A 7,204-nucleotide genomic window follows, 5' to 3' on the forward strand; every position below is an offset into this window, starting at 1 on the left:
AGCGGTTTTTGTCTTACGTGAAATAAATGAGAGTTGAAGATCTCATTAATAGGAACTCAACGGTAAAAAGACAGACGAAAACGGAGTCCGTATGAAGGAGTTACGAATTCTTCGCGGTCATTTAACAGTCTAAACGCCTCGTACTGTTAAATTTAAGATCGGTCGAGAATTAGCCGACGGAGTCAAAATGAAAGTTGTAGATATTATTTTTACCTACGCGTGGATATAAAGAACGTCAAAAACGGAGGTCGTATGTGAAAGTTACGGATTTTAGAAGTCGGAAGTGTGTTGTGCGAAAATGGGTGATGTGGCACAATCTTGGCCATTGCTTTCTCCCCAAGTCTTGCCACTAGATGGTGACATGTGGCACCAAGTTCAGCCATTTTCACCCTATAAATACCACCTCTCCCACCCTCATTTTCTTCACACCTTTCCCATTCTTTCTTCTCTTTACTCTCTCTCTAGAACCTCTCTCTAGCCCCGAAATCCCCCGAAAAGCCGAGGGAACCTCCCTAGCACGAGGCGGAAGCCCCGGAGTGCTCGACGGCTCCGAGAAGAAGAGCTTTTCGGCTCGGAAACACTGCTCCAAGCAAAGCCTGGTTTTCTATAAAACCCGCTGTAAGTGAGCTACGCCTACACTATTTTTAATATAGTTTTTATTTAATTATATTAACGTTATTAAGAACATATAATAAATACTTGGGCTATTATTATGGGTTATGTAAGTATTTTTTTAACGCTTATATAATAGTAATAATAGCTAGACTATTAATTAGTCTCGGAGAATAATAGACTAAAATCTATTGGTGATAATACTAGGTTTCGTCGAAGGAAATTAGTTTAAAGTAAACGAAGCGCTGTCCGAGTACCGAGTCACCACCTTCTCAGGTGAGTGCATAGTCCCTTTCATGAACATGATTTTAATACAAGTATTGATTGAAGTATTAATTATATGTTTATGTGCGAGTTAATTGATGTTGCTTGAAATTCGTGTTAAAGAACATACCTGATTATATTTGATAATTTAGGATAAAGAGTAGACCTAAATTAAAAATGAGGAATATTGGGTAGTATATTCTTACAAGTACAAGTGAGTAAAACTCAGAGAATAGAAGTTAGTATATGTCACTTATCCGGGAGTATGGATTAGACATAGTCATTGTCCCTAGTCCGAGAATATGGATTAGGCATAATCATTCGTCGTTAATCCGAGAGTATGGATTAGCTATTGTCCCTAGTCCGAGAGTATGGATTAGGCATAATCATTCATCTTTAATCCGAGAGTATGGATTAGTCATTCGTCCCTAGTCCGAGGGTATGGATTTGGTAAATTCGTTCATTTCTGATCCGAGAGTATGGAGTAGGTAAAACGACTAATCTTAGGTCCGAGAGTATGGATAGCCTCGTTGCGAGGATCGACGGGGTGGGATAAGAGTTGTTTATATATATGTATGGTGAAATTGTATATTTTGTGAATTTTAAACTATATATATGGTATAACATTGTGGGATTGAAATCCCTATGTGCTCACCAGGTTTCCCAACCTGACCCACTCAGTTTATTTTTATCACAGGTGTTGATATGAAGTCACAATACACTGAGAGATTTAAAGAGATGTAGATCACTAGTGTAAATAATTGTAAGTTCTGTTTATGCTTATGTTCCTGTATTAACGATGACATCCCAAACGTTTTAAAATGAAATAAATACGTTTCTTTGAAAATGTTTTAATAACGTATTTACCATGTATTTCTGGGAACAAATTCCTCAACCTTTTTATAAAATGAAGTACTCTGATTTTTATAAAGCATAAACAAAATCGGTCTTTTCTGGCCGTGACTTTGGGGATGTCACATCAAGATTGTCAAAAGAGCTATGCTGACAAGAAAAGACGACCGATGACCTTCGAAGTTGGGGATTCGGTTTTGCTTAAAGTCTCACCGTGGAAGGGACTTACAAGATTCGGGAAATGAGGAAAGTTGAGTCCAAGGTTTATTGGACCGTTAAAAGTTCTTCAGAAGATTGGGAACCAAGCTTACAAGCTCGAATTACCTGAAGAACTAGATGGTATTCATAACACCTTCCATGTGTGTTATTTGAGGAAATTCACGGGAGAAGTTCCCGACATAATTCCAATCTAAGAATTAAGAATGGATGAGAACAAGAGACTGATTGAAGAGCCCGCGACAATTGTCGACCGTAAGACGAAGAAGTTACTGTTGGATAAGGTGTCTAAGTCCATAACTATTTCTGGTATGTACTTGACTCGACCCGGCATGGTCCATCGAAGAAGGACTCCTCGTGGCAAAGAGGGTATCATCAGATGAGAATCCGGCAGATCCCCTCACGAAGGGACTGACTCGGGTTAAGCATCTCCAGCATGCTCGGAGCATAGGGCTGAAGGATGATATTAGATTTAGTAGTTAGATAACCTCGAAATTTGTAAAGTGTAATTGACATTTGATGATGAATAAAAGTGTTTTATTTATGAGTAAAGTGTTACTATCTCTTGTCGATCGTTTACTATATTTCTTTTGCATGTTTTGACTTCCAGAATAATTTTGTTTGGTATAACATATTATTCAAACCTCCACAGTCGGTCATATGTCGGAAGTAGGTATGAATCAAGACTGTCATGTTTGGTTGTAGAGGTCTTGGACAAGGCTACAACAATCATGAGTGCTCATAAGTTCTGAGCATTGGACTCAACCCACGCTCACTAGAATCACTTCATGGAATTCTATCTCGAGTGATCGTGAGACGGTAATATCATATAAGTCTTTAAACCTAGAGATATGATTTGTTACTTACAAGTTGGTTATGCATTGATTGTACGAAAAATGCATTGGTAACTCGATGTTATAAAATCGCGCTCTTGTGTGTAATTCAATGAGTAGTAGAACAAACATATGAGTCGAAGTTTATCTGTTCCTTCTTGGATTAGAAGCTGATATCTGGGCCCCTCGATGATTTTGTTTTGACCTATGTACCGGGCCCGGTCAGAACTAAATTGATGTGTTCAATGAAGTTCTTTGTCAAACAAATCGGAAATCGGGAAACAAACTGTTGGACAATAAGTAAGACATTGTTCCGTGTATTTGTCCGACTGATATCTAGAACAGAGGATTATATGATCACTTATCTTAAATGGCGTACCATCATCTTCTCAGTTTCGAGAAACCTTGTAAAGAGCTACGATTGCCGATTGGTTCCTGAAGTCATACTTGCAGTAATAGTTATTAGACTTATCCAAGTGGGAGACTGTTGGATAAGGTGTCTAAGTCCATAACTATTTCTGGTATGTACTTGACCCGACCGGCATGGTCCATTTGGGTTGCATGGCATCATGCAATTGGATAGACTAAATGAGAGAAATAACACTTGGAGATTATTAATATATTATAAGTTCTAATATATTAATAATATTATTTGATTAGTTTGATCAAGAATTAATTTAGAATTAATTATGTGATCAAAAGATAACTAATTAAATATATGGGTTGATTATGTAAATCATCCATATCTTGTATAGTGGGCTAAGAGGCTCCATGGATTATCAAGTTGGGTTCTACCCATAGGATGCTCCATGGGAGTTACAAACCCATGGGTCATGGAAATGAAGAGTCATGACACATTAGGGTTTAACCCTAGATGTTTCAACACTATATAAGAAACATGTTCTCCACCTAAAATCGGCTACACTAAGGTTTACACTAAGAAACAAGAGGGCTTGGCCGATTTTGAGAAGTGTGTGTTCTCTCATAAGTTCTTCCAAGAGCATTTGGTGTTGTGTGAAGCATTTGAGGCATCACACTTGGGGTGCTAGGCTCACAAGGTTTCAAGGAACACAAACAACAACAAGGTAAGTTATTCTATCTATACTTTATGTTAAAATTGTTCCCCATGTATGCTAGATAGGAATATAACCTTGGAATTCAACTTTTCATGATAATTAGACAAACATAGATCCAAGGTTATTAGGGTTGCATGTACACTTAGGAAGTGTTAGAATGCTTAAAACCCATCAGTGGTATCAGAGCCTAGGCTTGTTTGCTCTTATTTGTGCTTAAAAGTTGAAAGAAATCGGAAATCTTGCTGTCTGCGAATGGACTCGTCGAGTCTATAGGGGGGACTCGTCGAGTTCATGTGCATCTTCAACCAACTCGGCGAGTAAAGTTCATGCACTCGGCGAGTAGGGTCGATTGACTGCAGAATTTCGATTTAGTTGCTGGAAATGAATTATAAACATTACCCTAAACGTTTTTGGTACTTGAAAAACTTGTTTTAGATGGTGTAATGCCTTTGATAATTCATTTACAACAACTACTTATCAAAATTACAAAGTTTTAAGTGTAATTTTTGATATATGAATGTGTTCATATTCATGTTCTTGTTCTTATGACTTTTTAGATGATCATAGGAATTATTTGTAACCTATGTGGTAGTTTAATTCTTAATCATAATGTGTTTTAATGGAGTCCATAACTTGTCCTCAAGTTATGGAAAACCAAGAGTCACACTTGAATTAAAAACCATTAAAACAAACACAAGAGTTATAAAAATGAAGAGTCTTCATTTTATTACTCTATTAAACTCATAAGTTACAAGAAATGAAAAGTTTTGAAAGTTACAAAACTTGCCCTCAAGTTTTGGAACAAGTAAAGTTAAGTTAAAACTTTAAGTTCCAACCCCTAGAATTTTAAAAGTTAAAATTCAACCCTTATACTTATATTATGATGATTTAATAATTATATATATATATATATATATATATATATATATATATATATATATATATATATGTATAAAAAAAAAGTCGTCTTACCGCTAGTACGCCTCATTCACGAAGCCGATCTATAAGGTGGGTATAAGGTTGTTGCCTATAAAATGGTGACTTAATGGGTGTCTACTCTCACCCACCGCTTGCTTGACTGGTGGAGGGTCGTTAACCGAACGGGTAAGACAAGGACTTATAAACTCTCATTCAAAGTATGATGAATATTATAAAGTAACTAAATGTTTTATTAAATTCCCAATCTTAGTTACTTTAGGAAAATGTGAATAAGGTGCTAATCCATGAAATTACACTTTACACTTTGTCTAAGTCGTTGGTGGAGCGTGTGTGGTTAACCGGCACACTAACGTGGACTTAACAAGGTAGGTAAAGGGTGACTTAAGGTTTATTATAGTATCGTTGGAGCGTGTGTGGTTTACCGGCACATCGATTGAGTGATAAACTTTAAGGGTACCAAGTGATTTGCATGGTTACTTCACACCTCGTTTTGTGATCCTCAGTATCCCAGTCACAAAACCTGGAGGGCACTCTCGAGATTGAAACATGCCTTTGAAAAGTTCATTGAATCTCAAAGAATCTAGGAATTTCTAAGAACCAATTATAAAACCTAATATCAAATATTTCGGTTTTCGTGGTGGAAATTGGTGAATCGTCATTCACCTACCTTTCAAATATGGTATAGCTTAGATTACGGCATACCTCTTCTAAGTTATATCATATTGTGATTGGATCCTAGCCTTAATATTACATTTGGGTGTTTTATTAAGGACTCTCTTAAATCTATACTAAGCTTGTTCTCCTCTTTCAGATGTCTTCAAATAATGCTTCTGGCTCGAATCCTAATGGCTCCTTTACTCTTATGAGTATGTGTGGGAAAGTCACCTTTGATGGATCCAACTTCAATGAATGGATCAGAAACATCAGGAAGATTACCCGCTACGAGGACAAAAAATATGTCCTTGACAAGGAGCTTAAGGAGATTGATGAGACCACTGCAACTCCTCAGGAGATCGCTGACTTTCAGGCACATGAAAGGGATGCTACGAAAGTAACATGCATCATGATGGCCACAATGACAGCAGAACTCCAAAAATCTTATGAAGATTTCTACCCTTATGAAATGCACCAAGATTTGATGGAAAGATACCATCAAAGTGCACGACAACAGAGGTACGAAATCATCTGCTCCATGATAACAACCATGATGAAGGACGGGGATTCCGTCACGAGCCACATGCAGAAAATGCAAAGATATGTGGATGGATTGCTGAAACTTAATGTGGACCTCCCTGAGGAGCTTGCAATAGATATAATTTTGCGCTCCTTACCATCATGCTATGATCAATTCCGCATGACATATCACATGAATAAGGAAGAGGTCACACTCAGCAAACTTCAGGGACTTCTCAAGACTGCAGAAACAGGTCTTAAGGGGAAGTCGGTTGCTATCACTCCTACTTCAAACTCAACTCCGGTTTTGGCAATCGGGAAGAGTCGAGGGAGGAAGAGAAAGAGATCTTCGAAGGGTACCAAGGCTCGGACCCTTGATGGCTCATCTTCAAGTGGAACCAAGAAAGGTTTCATTACTCCTTCTTCTGACCCAAAAGAGGCTGAATGCTTCTATTGCCACGAAAAATCACATTGGAAGCGAAACTGCCCAAAGTACCAGCAGGATGTGAAGGATGGGAAAGTTAAACCCAACCATGCAGGTATTTACACTATCATTTCTAATAACTCACCCCATTCGAAATCTTGGGTCCTTGATACCGGTTGTGGTATTCACATTTGCTGTGACTTGCAGGGACTAAGAAGAAGTGAGAATGTGGAGCAAGGAAGAATAAACTTGATCATGGGGAACAGGAAAGCTTCACCTGTCACGAAGATAGGAGTTTATACTTTATCGCTAAGTAGTGGGTTTAGTTTAGATTTGAATAAGTGTTGTTACTCGCCAGGAATGGCAAGAAATATTATTTCCTTTCATGCTTTGTACAAACAAGGGTTTACCTTTTCATTTAATAATGAAGTTGGTTCTATTGATGCTTTCTTTAATAATGTTCTTTATTTTAAAGCATTACCTTGTGATGGTGTGTATGAAGCTGTGTCTGTTGTAGATAATTCAGGAAATAATGTTTTGTGTATTGATTCTAATAATAATAATAACTTGGATAAAGCATCATTATGACATTGTCGTCTTGGACATATAAGCAAGAAGAGCATAGGCCAACTCCAAAAGGATGGAGTCTTGGAGTCGTTTGACCTAAAGTCAAATGATAGTTGCAAATCATGTTTACTTGGAAAAATGACAAAGTCACCCTTCACAGGCTCGTGTGAAAGAGGTGAAGGTTTGTTGGACCTTATACACACGGATGTGTGTGGACCATTCAAACATGCCACAAGGGATGCTAATCG

This window comes from Lactuca saligna, chromosome 8 (genome assembly GCF_052625555.1).
Source record: "Lactuca saligna cultivar CGN05327 chromosome 8, ASM5262555v1, whole genome shotgun sequence".
Classification (NCBI taxonomy): Eukaryota; Viridiplantae; Streptophyta; class Magnoliopsida; order Asterales; family Asteraceae; genus Lactuca; species Lactuca saligna.